Here is a 14,482-nt window from a genome sequence, read left to right as displayed (position 1 = left end):
AGCTTGTACTCCGAGTAGTTTTTGAGGTGAAAATACAACCATATTTATCTATTTGTTATGATGAAACCTAAAGCCCTGGTTACAACGAACCCGTAACACACATCCATGCAGCGCTTCGACAAGAAATTTGGGCAAATCGAGGGTCATCTGTGATCGTTATCAAATTTAAAAACGATATTTAGAATTTTAATATTTTAACAATTTGGTTAAAATTTCAAAATTTCAAAACTTTTACACAATTTGAAATTTTGATATTTTGAAACTTTGATCAAAATTCTAAAAATCTAAAATTTCAAAACTTTTTAAAAATTTGATTTGATAAGTGTTACACGGACCTCAGAGCCGTGTTTACATGTTCCCGTCTTTTCCCCCTTTTCTATATTTGATATTTTAATTAAAAATTGAAAAAATCAAACTTTCAAAAAGTGAAATAATCAAAATTGCACGTTCAGTTTAGTATTTTTAAAGTTTGATCATTTCTAAACTATCAAATTTAAAAACAATATTAAGAATTTTAATATTTTAATTATTTGGTTAAAATTTCTAAATTTCAAAACTTTTACACAATTTGGAATTTTGATATTTTAAAACTTTGATCAAAATTCCAAAAATTTAAATTTAAAACTTTTTAAAATTTTGAATTGATAAGTGTTACACGGACCATTGGACATACAAATTTATTGTTGAAAGTGAAAGTAGTGATTTGGCAAAAATGAAAGTAGGGTAGAGATTAGCGGTAGGCAGGACCTTTTTCGGGACGTCGGGATTGGGTGTTTTAAGCTCGGGATTTGGGGATTGATCCTTACGGGATCCGGGAATACAGTTTCAATTTCGGGATACGAATTTCTTTAAATTCTGCATCTCGGGATTTCATATTTTTATGCCCGGGATTTCGGGATCAGGACCCCTCCGACCACACCTCAAATAAGCTTGAGTTGGTCTTAGTCATTTATACAAAATTCATATCCTACCATTGGCATGTCAATAAGGCTCTCAAAAGAAAAAGCACTGATGGATTGTCCTAGAAGCATATTTTATTAGACTAATAATGGTCTATATATAAACAGTTGCATTTATTTCATGTTTGAAGAGGTGCAAATTTTTTATTTAATTTGACTTTTACCAAAAGATGCATTGTAGCAAAGGAGCAGAATAATTGTGGTCTAAGGCCAGAAACACGAAAATTATTGAATTTAACAGAAAGGAAACAAATATCGGACTTTGGAAAAAGGGAGAGGGCTTTTGATACCTTTTATGATATTCTTCATACATAATATCTTTTACAAAAAATATCCTACAACAATTCACAAGCTGTATATATGCCCGCGATTTCCCGGGTGTGTTCTAGTAATATATACATATATACCCGACCCAATGAGCCTATAAGTCACCTAAATATCAAATATTAAAGTTCATATCTGATTTGTGTTACGCCTATGTAAATGGCATTATTTAGTCTACCCTTAATTATAATCTTTTATGTTTCAGTTGAATTATTCTACCCTTAATTATGATCTTTTGTAATACAGTTGTAATGACGTCAATGACAAAGGGTTACATATAACCTTTTTGTCACTTGATCCTATCCAGTCAGTCATAATAAAAACCAAAAGTATTGTGGATAGCATTGTTGTTTAATTGCATATTATATAAATAGTAGGTGTACAAATACTATTTAAACACTGTCCAGTGAAAATTTATCGATTTTTTTAAAATCTATTTAAACAAGTTTGAACAAAAAGATCAAGCCTTTTAAGCTGACCACTGGACGAATTATAGTTTCTTGACAAGGTAGGACAAATTGATTTTATATTGAAAAATATGTAATATCAGATAAATAATGTTGTCAAGATATTATGTAAAATCGAAGATAACCGATTATAAATTATTTATATGAATTTTAACATTTATTTTACAGCAAAAGAGCCAGTACATTACAATGTGGTATCTACAAAAAATGCATTTTATGAATTATTATAGGCAACAACGGAACCTGTATCCCTCATATAGGTCTCCGGGTGTAGATTTGAAAAGGGTTAATTTAACCAGAGACATATACAACAACAGGCAGCGACAACTCAATATAAAACAGGTCCCTGGGTTGGACCAGGCACAGAATGCGGTGCAAACCTGGGATAGTGGTATTATTACTGCCCAAAATAAAAACAAACAATAAAAATCAGTCATACCCGTAACGTTTAACGTAACGTACAATCCCCTTCCCTCATGAATGTGACTACCGAATTAGTCTATTTACCGGATTTTTTATCACATAAGCAACACGACGGAGCACCTGAGATCACCCATAGTTTTTGGTGGGGTTCGTGTTGCTTATTCTTTAGTTTTCTATGTTGTGTCATGTGTACTATTGTTTGTCTGTTTGTCTTTTTCATTTTTAGCCATGGCGTTGTCAGTTTATTTTCGATTTATGAGTTTAACTGTCCCTTTGGTATCTTTCGTCCCTCTTTAAATGTTAATTAATCCTTAAAAACTACTACTTATATGTCAGTTTGAATTTCATTTGAATCCGACTTATACATTTTAATTCAACATTTATTGATTGTTTTAAGGATGTTTAAATCTAGATTATCCTAAAAAAAAAGACGTCACAATAACAATTGTTCCTTGATAAAATTCATAACATAATAAGGTTTCGCCTCTTTTCATAAATTGAATGAAAAAGTTGTAGTCGTGGTTCTTTATTTTCCTTTTGAAATGACCAGTATTTTTCTTTCTAAATGGTCAGTATTTCCACGGTAGGTATAGTGTTCGTCTGATATCGTGTTTACTCCAGTGAAACAGGACACTTTTTTTTCGCTTTACTGGGTTTTCATGCAATAAAATTCGATTAACTGCCAGGGCCGTAACTAGCTTCTTTTAAAAGTGAGGCAAAATATATTCGCCGAGCGAAGCGAGGCGAAGGGTCTGGAGGCCGCTCAAGGCCCCCAGAAGCTCTGAAAAAAATGACGCAAAGTCGTGCATTCTGACCGTTTCCCGGACTCTTTCTTACTCTGAAACGCAATTAATTTTTAGCTATTTTTTCGACAATATTCTGGTCTTAAAGCAAAATATATAGATTCATTGTAAATAAAAAAAACTTTTAGGTTTAAGGGACAACATCAAAAGACCGATATGTAGGATAAAGCAAAAATCGTAATTCTCATAATCATTTTAATACCAGATCTGTCTGTTCTTGTCTTGTATTGTGTTTAGACTTTGGAGAATTTTTTTTATGACTGAATTTAGATATAGTGACAGTGCAGTATTATACTTTAAGTACCGCTTAAGTCGACATTAGGGACCATCTTGACTTTGTTTTATGGTATTAATGATTCTTTCATTGCTGAAGACCCTCAGGCCAGTGACTATCAAGATGAAGAACAGGGATAAAAACCCTGATCATAGATAATTTGTATTTTTCTATGTATTGACTTTGTGTGCGATTAAGTCCCGTGCACGTTTACTCCATATTCCTTTATTTTGTATTGAAGGGTCTGAACACGACTTAATTGCAAGCGCTTCAATGTAAAAGGTCATATATGGCAATACATTGTTGTTTTTTTCAAATGATTTGATACCGCGAGATTGGTGGTCTCACTTTAATTTAACCCATGTCAGCTATCTAGTTTTATCTACAAAAAAGAGAGCCAGTTTTGTATTCTTTAATATTAAATTCAATTCTCCATGAAGAAACGACCAATTTTTCTGTGTCCAGTAGCATCGTATCTTCTAAAAATATTTTCTCGCACAATGTCTGGACATCGGTGGACATGCAACATTGCCAAAAACCACACAACCGTTCACCCGTCATCGTAGATCTAATTTCAAATATTCTTACAATTGAATGTAGTTTTTTTCAATTAGACAAAAGGTCCTTCAGAATAAGAAAACTCAAGTTTTAAACAAAATTACTAGATTTATAAAAGAAAATCAACACTTAGATTATAGTCATAAAGTAGGACAATAAATGAACAAAAGACAAACCCGGGTACAGATAAGACACATAACTACAAACAATAGACCATCAACACTGAAAACTAAAAGTAAATTAGAAACATAGATCACGAAAAACATGCAGGGGCGACATCAGAGAGTGAAGAGAACTTGCTTCTTGCAAGACACTCGCCGTGAAAACAATTTGATATGAAGACAAGCTTTTGTTTCACTTTTTTAATTTTTTTTCAAATTTCCAACATGAGGCATTTGCCTCATTTGCCTCCGTGTAGTTACGGCCCTGACTGCTATTTCACAAGTATAATAGTTTTGTTTGTGACGTTCTAAATATACTTACATATGTATAGTGTATACATTAGAAAAATGCCTGTGCCAAGTCAGGAATATGACAGTTGTTATCCGTTCGTTTGATGTGTTTGTTTAATTGCTTTTTGCTCTGTAAAGTTTTTAATTAAATATAAAGATAATGCATACAATTAAAAAAAAGAGGTATAAACTCATTTACATTCTACACGAAGTTAATGGAGAGATGTTTCCACTAGTATTTGCAATTTTACTGGGGCATTCAGAGGACATTGATATTCTCTGTATGAATACTGCTAACACCCAACGTCAGATTTACCTGAACACAACAACTTTCTTTATTGACAACGAAGCCGCTGTTTGGAATTTTGCCAGATCAGCCTGTTCAAGAAGCACTATTACGGTTGATTTTCGAATATACTCATTGTTTTTGCAATTAACAGGACACTTTACAAACTAAAAAGAAGAATCAGACTTCCATCAAAATAAGAAGATGTGATATGATTGCCAATGAAACAACTCTCTCAAAGAGACTAAATGACCCAGAAATTAACAACTGTAGGTCACAATACGGGCTTCAACAATGAACAAATCCCATACCACATAGCTTTAAAAGTCCTAAAAATGACAAATGTAAAACAATTCAAACTAGAAAACTTATTGCAACAGTAGTAGTAGAATAGGGATTATCCCTATTCTACTACTACTGGCAATATTTTCTACAAAATAATGAACGATAAATAAATATGTTACACAGCAACAAACGACAACCATTGAATTACAGGCTACTGACTTGGGACAGGCACATAAATAATGTGGCGGGGTTAAAATTATTTGAAGGAGTCAATCCTCCCAATAGCCTGGTACAGACAGGCAAATACATCTAATATGGCGGGGTTAAACTTTTTTGAAGGCGCAAATTCCCCCTCCCAATAGCCTCGGACAGTGTTGAAACAATACAACAAAAGAATAAACTATAAAATCAGTTGAAAAAGGCTTATCTCATCAAGATTCAAGATTCAAAGTTTGATTATCCTCTGAAACAACAGTGTACAAGAGGTCAATATAATACATACATAAATAGACGAAGTATCTATACAGTAATTACAATACAATTATGATAAACATGTATATATACGACAACAGGAGCTAACACACAATAAAAAACCATGCACGTGATTCTCGTGAAACTTTCATGTGTATATACAGTCAGTCTCTATCATTTGGATTTAACACAATGTCATGAATATGTGAGTTTTACATATGTATAAAAACGTGAATAATTATAGATATATTATTTGATAATGTTTTTTAAGAATCTACAAATATAACGATATAATTTTACATTGCAATTTGACAGCATTCCAATCATTTTGATCTCTGATGGATTTGTATTGTAATAATGTGGGATAAATTTTTTGCGCAGGTCCACGATTTGTGGATATGTACAAGTAAACATGTAATGATATTCGTTACCAATATTAAAGTTACATAAATGACAAATTCTATTTTGTTTAGGGATCTTTGCCCATCTTCCTGTCTCTATAGGAAATTTTAAATTTGAGCATCTTAACTTACACATATATAATTTATCAGTCCATAAAATTCCTCCCTAGATGAGCTATTAATTTGCGAGAACCAATTTTGAATAAATTGATCAGTCAAATTCTGTTTCAGAATAGACTTGAGAATATTGTTATCCATATGCATTTGATCATTCCATATAAAACTAAGCCCTGTTTCATCAAAAATGGATTTAACATAAGCAATCCATTTAAAATGTCCTTGCTTACTCTCGTGAAGTTTAAACATACTTTATTGAAAAGCACTTTACGCCCATATGGGCCAATGGCTTAAAACATGATACATAATATACAGTTTACATATATAAAGCAATGAAAATTAACAATGCAGACACTTTGAACTATAATCCTTGTCTTTCTTTAAATCAATATAATACAAGAGATTTAAATCATGTTAAGGACTCCCCGCCCTCAGTCTTAGTGACTTTTTTAAAAAGGAGCCTAATTTGCAAGTGTCCTGTTTTGTTTCAGGATTGAGGATATGTTTTAATTTATCTATATCATTTAAGTTATTATATTTATTTTCATTTAAAAATTCTTTTCTTAATTGTTCATTTATTTTACATTTAAAAAAGAAATGAAACTCATCTAGTACATCACAATGTGTACATAGTCTTAAATCTCTGGGAATTTTCCTGTATCTACCAGTTTCTGTTAATAAACAGTGGTCACTTATTCGAAATTTACAAATTAGTTGTCTATATTCAAAATTTTGAGAAAGTAGGTATGGTTCAAAGTTATAGCTTTTCTTTATTTTTTTAAAAAGTTGGAGTTTGCTATTCTCTTGTAAATTTAATATTTTATCATTATATAAATTTTCATAGAAGTTTTCTAAATTTTGTTTGTATATTAGCCTATTATTTTTATCCTTATTTTGGTTAACAATTTCTAAATCATTTTGACTTCTGACATGATTTACATATGAGTACCAAGAATAAATGCCTGCATTATGTCAAGTTTTTGCCAAATTTAGTGTCTCTTTTAGTAAGGGGCTAGTTTCTTCCCTTAATAGTCTATTATGAAAAAGAAGAGTTTGTCTTTTTATAAGCAATCAATAGGGTAGCTGCCTAATTCAGATCGAGCAGCTATATTGCAAGAGCATTTTTTTACTCCTAAAGTTAACTTATTAAATTTATTAAGTACTTTATCAGGTGGACTTTTGTCAATGAAATTAAGAGTATCTACTCTTTTATTATTTTATCTCCTTTAATTGAAGCTTTATAAAAGGATGAGTATGCATCCATATATCATATTTCACTGTTATAAGTTAATATTGGTCTAACGAGTGAGTTTAATAAATGGATTGACAAATTTACAGGAGTCTGTTGAATCGAATTACAATATGTTTTTATAGAATACATTACTTTCATAGATTTTTTGGCTAATTCTTGTGCTGAATGAATAAGATTTCCATTCTGACTAATGATATTACCAAGAAATTTAAACTTTTCCATTTGCTCTTATTTGTCACCATTATAATTAAAAGAATGGTTAAGATTTTTTCTATTGTTACTTGTGCTTAAAATCATAGTTTTATTTTTTTATAATTTACATTTAACTGCCATTTATCACAGTATTGAGACAAATGGTTTAAACTTGACTAATGACCCTCTTTAGTTTCAGACATTATCAAAATATCATCAGCAAATAGGAGGCTTCCAATATTTGTCTGTTCTATTTTCAAGAGATCACAGTCATCCTGTTTAAAAATTTGAGGTAGATCATTTATGAAAATATTGAATAGGGTGGGACTTAAAGAATCCCCTTGTCTTACCCCTCTAGTTACTTCAAACCAGTTAGTGAGTTTATCATTAATCTTAATTGAAGATTTTGTGGTTGAATACATATTTTTTATTACTTGATACATTTTACTACCAATACCCTGAGACAAAATTTTATATAATAAAGCTGTTCTCCAAATGGAGTCAAATGTTTTACGTAAGTCAACATAACAAATAATGGTTTCTTTTTTAAATTTATTAATCAAAGTTTTAAATACAAATAGACTATCTGTAGTTCTTAATTTAGGAAGAAATCCAAATTGTTCCTGGCTAAATTTGTTTTCCATATATTTAATTATTCTGTTATTTAAAATTGAACTAAATATTTTGGCAATACCATTTATAAGAGATATTCCTCTGTAGTTATTTGGGTCTTTGAAATCTCCCGACTTAAATATAAGTCTATACAAAATACTAGATATTTTGTTACTACTGGATAAAAGGTTGTTCCAAAATAACGCCATTCTCAATTTAATGACAACTTCGTCTCCATATACCATATAGCTAGGAGTATTGTTTCTTAAATTGAGAATTCTCTTACTGTATTTTTTCTATACCCTGTATATTTTCAAATCCCCATACTTCACTTGAGTAGGCAAGAATTGGAGTAATAAGTGAATCAAGCAATTTTAATTGCAAATCTAATAGAATTGACAAATTTCTTATTTTCTGCAGTAAAGCATATAATGCTTTATTTGCCTGATCCAATAATTTCTTTTATAGCAATACAAAAACTACCATTATAATTGAAAATAACACCAAGATATGAATATGAATCTTGTACATCAATATTTTCACCATAAACTGATAAATATTAAATACAATTTTTGGTTTAAATTTTATCTTGCTGAATATTACAATTTGTGTCTTGTTTGAATTAATTCGAAGTTTCCATAAATTACAATATTGCTCAAACGCTAACAAGGCCCGTTGAAGACCTTCTTCTGTTTCAGACAGTAGTACAGTATCGTCTGCATACAAGATAATTAGGAGTTTAAGTAGACAAGACAATTCTTCTTCACATTTTGCATAGACCTTTGGTAAACAATCGACATTGTTGTCTAACAAGAAACTTTCAAGGTCATTTAAAAATAATGAGAAGAGGAAAGGAGACAAATTCTCTCCCTGTTTTACTCCTACATCACAACTGAAAAACGCTGAAACTTCGTCTCCTTTCCTTATACATGTTTTAATATTTTGATACATATTATATATAACTTCGCCAGACTGTATCAAAAGCACTTTTAAAATCTAAAAACGAACAAAACAGTTTTTTTTCCTGCAGAAAAATATAATGATATAAGGGCATCAGATGGGTACGAACAGAAATACCTTGAACAAAAACAGAGTGGACATGGACGGCTACTTATACATCACAACAACGGATGCTTGAAGTATGCAGATCTGATAGTACTAGCAGTTACTGACAGCTAGTTTAAAGGCAATAAAAACTCATAAAAAAAATATGCGCTTAAGACTTATGTTGAGTTTACACGTAATTCGAATTCGATTCGCATTAACTAATTCGAATTAGTTTAACTCGCATTCGAAACGTTTTACGTCCTAACGTCAATTCTAATTCGAATTGCAATGCTCGTCAAATTAGCTTTACTGTCCTAACTTTTAATTCGTATTATCAAAAACGTATTTCTAATGCGAATTGGTTATTTCGAATTAGCCCATTCGAATCAATTCAAATTAAAAAAAAAAGAAGAATATGTGAACGCGATTAGCGAATTCAATTCGCATCCGATTCGAATTCAATTCGAATTAAATGTACGTGTACAGTCGGAAACCCGGTTGAAATAGAACAAAAGAATCGAAGCTCCTTGTTAGAGAAGGCGATAAATGTGTACTGTATTGTTTACTATAGTGACAAAAATTTTAAAAGTTAATAAAACAAACAAAATTACAATTTTCTTCTCAATTACGAGGTGTTTTATTTTAAAAACACCATCTGCATAAGTTTTCAATTTATCTAGTACATAGTAACGCAGAACAATAAGTTTTCAAGTCGACAACATGGGTATCTTTCAAGTTGGATGAAGAAAATGCATAACCTCCGATTTTTTTGAAAAAATTACCACGGACGGAAAACATATTAATCTATAAAACATATTAATCTATTAATTCAAAAATTTTCGTGTCTGCCCTTCCATTATGTGACTCAAGAAAAAAATAAAAAAAATGGGTAACAATTGTATCGAAAAGAGAAAATCGAGTGCACCTTTTTATGTTAGAGCGTGTTTGAGTTGAATATTTTGTCTTGATATCGTACAAAGCAAGAATATTTCATACATCGTCTCGCTTCAGATTCTATTATTTTTATATATCAAAGCTTCAGATTGACTTTATAATACAAAAATATAACAGTACTAAAAGATGAAATATATGGGTCAAGTGAAATACCTATCTAATGAGTCACAAAAACAGAGGTGTGTTCGAATAGCTATTTTTTTTACTGAAAGTACTTGACGACAGTCTTTCAAGTTGGATAATGAAAATGCATATCTTTGAAAAAATATATTTTTGTGTGTGTGAAAACTAGGGTGTATAGTCTTTATACACTAAAAAAAATCTAGTCTACCCTTCCACGCAATTTTTAATTAGAATTTTTTTAAATGTTTATGAATTTTCGAAAATTCCACCTGACAACCGATCAGACAATAGTTTTAAGTTGAATCAATGCAGACAAGATCATTAACTGATGCTCATTACCTAGTTGATACATTTGTCTTTTAAAATACAACTGACATATAAGGATCGTAATGGTGCAATGTGGATAAATTTATCGGTTACCATGAGCAAAATTGCTAGCGCGTCATCCCTAGGGACAATGGCTTCCATTTCTACGATTGTGAAAATGAACTGGCGTAATGGGGAGATAGTTCTGACGAAGTAGAATCCTGACTGTGTAAACGAGGCATAACATTATTTTTTTTTTATGATACTTCAATTGTACCTACTATGTGCAAAATAAAATATGTAAATATTGTTATTTGTAACAGTTTATTTTTTTTTCTTCTTCTTCATATTTTATAGGTTACATTGATGTATAGTAACCTTTAATTAACTGCAACATACTATAAAAATAAGTTCATCACTATCAAAACAATTCCCAATTGTCCCACATTTAAAATTCCCAACTGTCCCACATTTAATCTATACCACTGTCCAACAAACATATTCCCGATTTTCCCACAAAAATTTTATTACTTTTTTACCTGTAATTTAAAAAAGTGGGACAATCGGTAAGACACCCATGAACCAACGACAACCACAATGAGGGAAAAAAAGGGGGGGTAAAATAATAGAAAAAAATGTGGAAAATGATGAATAGAGAACAATGGGGTGCTAAATATAACGAAAAACTGCAAATCATAAAGAATTTGGTAAAAATATACTAATTACAGAAAAGAACAATGTCCAGAATACACTTATCAAGTAATTACGGAATAGCCATTGTTTATTTTAAGATAAAGAATAATGAGCGAAAAAAAAGAATACAGAAATGTAGGACCCCTGTACCCTTTTCTATGTTTGATTTAATTATTCAACAAACCGAGATTTATAAATATATAAAAAGATGCTCATTAACTTATAAATAAGTGTTTTAACGGACTTTGATCTTTTACAAAAAATCATCGGGTCACTAATGCTGCGTTCACACGTAATTCGAATTCGATTCGCATTAACTAATTCGAATTAGTTTAATTCGCATTCGAAACGTTTTACGTCCGAACGTATATTAAATAGAGAGGGTCTATATACTATATCAATGACCGCCGTGTATTGATAAGTAAACTGAGAATTGATAGCAAAAAGCAAATACCCTTTATTTATAGTAATCAGGAAGGTTCATATTGTAATTGATAGAAAACAAAAAAAAATGGGATTTTTCGAAAAAAGGAGGAGGACAGAAAAACAATTGTCCTGTCCCCAAGTACCTTTTCATACCTTTCCTGAAATTCTCCAGTCATTTAATCTTTTACAAAAAATCTACCTACAACACTTTACATACTTTCAACCACGCTTTGAATGCCCGCGATTTCACGGGTGTGTTCTAGTCATTCTCTAAAATTGGAGATAAGGAAATCATTTTTCCACACTCGTAACCTCTATCACACGTAAATTGTATATTTCTGACATTGATTAGGCCTGGCGCATGAATATATTTGTTGGTAAATGCAAAAATATGTATTTAGTGACATTTACAATCTGATAGAAAATATTAAAACTTCAAAAACTCTTATTATCAATCAAACGAAAGATGTGTTTATTATTCAATTTGACGATTAACGCGAAGTGAAAATAATGTTGTTAACGTCGATCCGTATTGTGTCATTACCGCCGCCATCTTGCTTTCATTGGTTACGAAAAGAAGTTCGAACAACGCCGTCTATCGAAAAATAAACAACGTCAAGAACGATCGAGAACAACTTCCGGAAGTCCTCTCAACCAATCATATCAACGTATTCCTAATATGTAAATCATATAAGAAGTATTATTGGATTACATGCCTTTTTAAAGGAATTTATGGGTGTATAAACTCGACCAATTCACTCACAAACAAAAAAACTCCAAAGGACTTGTATAATATGTTTGTGAGTGACTTAGCTTGGTACAGTTTATACACCAACAATTCTTATATGGTTTTCATATAAGGAAATACAGAATATATGAAGAATTATAAGAATTAAACGCCTTTTTAAAGAAATTTATTGGTGTATAAACTGGACCAAGTCACTCACAAATATATCATAAAAGTCCGACTTTTATTTGTTTGTTTGGGAGTGAATTGGTCGAGTTCCGATACACCAATGAATTCCTTTCGGACTTTTATTTGTTTGGGAGTGAATTTGGTCGAGTTAATACACCAATATATTCCTTTAAAAAGGCGTTTAATCCTATAATAAACCATCTATCCTTCCTTTTGAATTAATTACATTTATATTTCCAGGTGACATAATGAGAGCATTTAAAGATTTTGAAATACTGAAATGACGAGCTTCAGGTATGGGTCGGAAGAAAAGATCGATCTTCTTCATTTTTATATTTGCCTTCACTATATTTATAATGGGAATGATGAGGACAACCCCGGAATTTCATTTATACAATCACCAACTGCTCAAGAGTAGGCTAGAACTTGGCCATGTTCAAAATATTTTTGAAATTTCCCCTTTAGACGACCATCCTAACGTGAGATATAATGTTAAAGATATAAGAAATATAGTTCCTGACATCAGACCAAGAACAGTGAAAACTCCAGAGATGAAATTATTCAAAAAGGTAAACCACGACGTCATTTTTGGTTTACAGAATAAAAACTGGACTGAATGGGGCGACAGGCATTGTTCTGGAAATTTTTACAATTTCAAAGGGTCAATAATGTTGATGAATAATGTAATAATTGATCCTTCAAAGAAAAGGAGTGTTGCGAAAGGAGGTGAAGATATTCAATCAGTCATTGGCCATACGGAGAAGGATGAGGAAGTTACCGTTCAAAGTGGCTTTTTCAACATTCTTTGTAAAGAGCTTCCGAAAGTGACGTTTCGTAAACGATCTCATTTTTATAACTGGTTTTCGGGTATTTCAACACGAAAAGGTGATTACGATGGAAACTCGTACGATTCTACATTCACCGTTTTAATACGAAGAGGAGACTATGCAAATTTATACTGGACATTGATGGAACTTTTCAATACGTATTTGACTATTCGTTTATTGGGTGAAAATCCGAAAACCACTGATGTCATATTAATGGATGCACATCCCGCTGGAAAATTAGACAATTTATGGAGTATTTTATTTGGCAACGTATATAGGATAGGACATATGAAGAAAAAAAGATTCCATAAAAAGCTAGCATGGGTCCTTCCAGATGGCCCAATGTCACAGTATGTACAAAATATTCCATTTGTCGAAGAATTCAAATATGCCTTGTATCAAGGGGTTCAAAATTCTTCATCTCTATATCACAATTGTACTGAATCTCAAAAAGTAACATTTATTTTACGAAAAGACTATGTAGCGCATCCCAGAAACCCAAAGGGAAAAGTGCAACGGAAATTATCAAATGAAAAAGAGATTATGGATTATCTAGTTCAAAAATTTCCAAAGGCTCATATACATGCAATACAAATAGACCTATTGCCAATTGAAGAACAAATAAAATTAATATATGAAACTACTATATTGATCGGAATTCACGGTGCCGGTTTAGGACATACTTTATTGTTGCGTTCTGGATCTACCATGATCGAACTTTTCCCATCTTCATACAAACGCTCCCCTAACCCTCATTTTCAGCAGTTTGCATATTGGGCAGACGTGCATTATGATCGTTGGTACAGCTCTTCGCCAGCACAAAAGAGCAATGAGTGGGTATATGTACAACCAGAGGTACCATATAAAATTATAAATCACGCTATTGATAGATTTTGTAAACATTGATATGCTATGTAAATGGAAAATACGGCTACACTTGAAATATAATAAAGTGTGCAAATTGTAACATGATAAATCATGTTAATCGTATTAAGCTGTTATATTTTTTCGATGTATTAAATTTCTGAATACTAGTAATCAATTCCATTATATCATGTACATGTATGGAGAACCTAAATGATATTCATCCTATACCATGACAAAAACAATTAAAGACCCTTTTAATGTCTGGATGCTGCGTATATTATACAAATATAGCCTTTGTATGAGGTCGATACAAGGATATATTGACCTCATACAAAGGCTATATTTGTTATATTATTAATTTCTGACCATATTTGTGTCAAAATCGTCATTTAGGTTTGTTGGAATTTTATAGATATTACATTATCTCCTTGACAATAACAACATATT

The 14,482-nt window shown here is 31.4% G+C and overlaps 1 long non-coding RNA gene across 1 annotated transcript; it reads left to right on the top strand.

Moving 5' to 3' along the window:
• The first annotated feature begins 1,599 nt into the window (after positions 1–1,599).
• LOC143079740 (uncharacterized) lies at positions 1,600–14,206 on the top strand. The gene is made up of 2 exons (XR_012979472.1): positions 1,600–1,791; positions 12,582–14,206. It is a non-coding gene; the product is annotated as an uncharacterized LOC143079740 (long non-coding RNA).
• Positions 14,207–14,482: the final 276 nt, after the last annotated feature.

Source organism: Mytilus galloprovincialis, chromosome 6 (genome assembly GCF_965363235.1).
Source record: "Mytilus galloprovincialis chromosome 6, xbMytGall1.hap1.1, whole genome shotgun sequence".
Classification (NCBI taxonomy): domain Eukaryota; kingdom Metazoa; phylum Mollusca; class Bivalvia; order Mytilida; family Mytilidae; genus Mytilus; species Mytilus galloprovincialis.
Note: the sequence above shows the minus strand (reverse complement) of the source record. Positions and strands in the feature narration are given on the sequence as shown.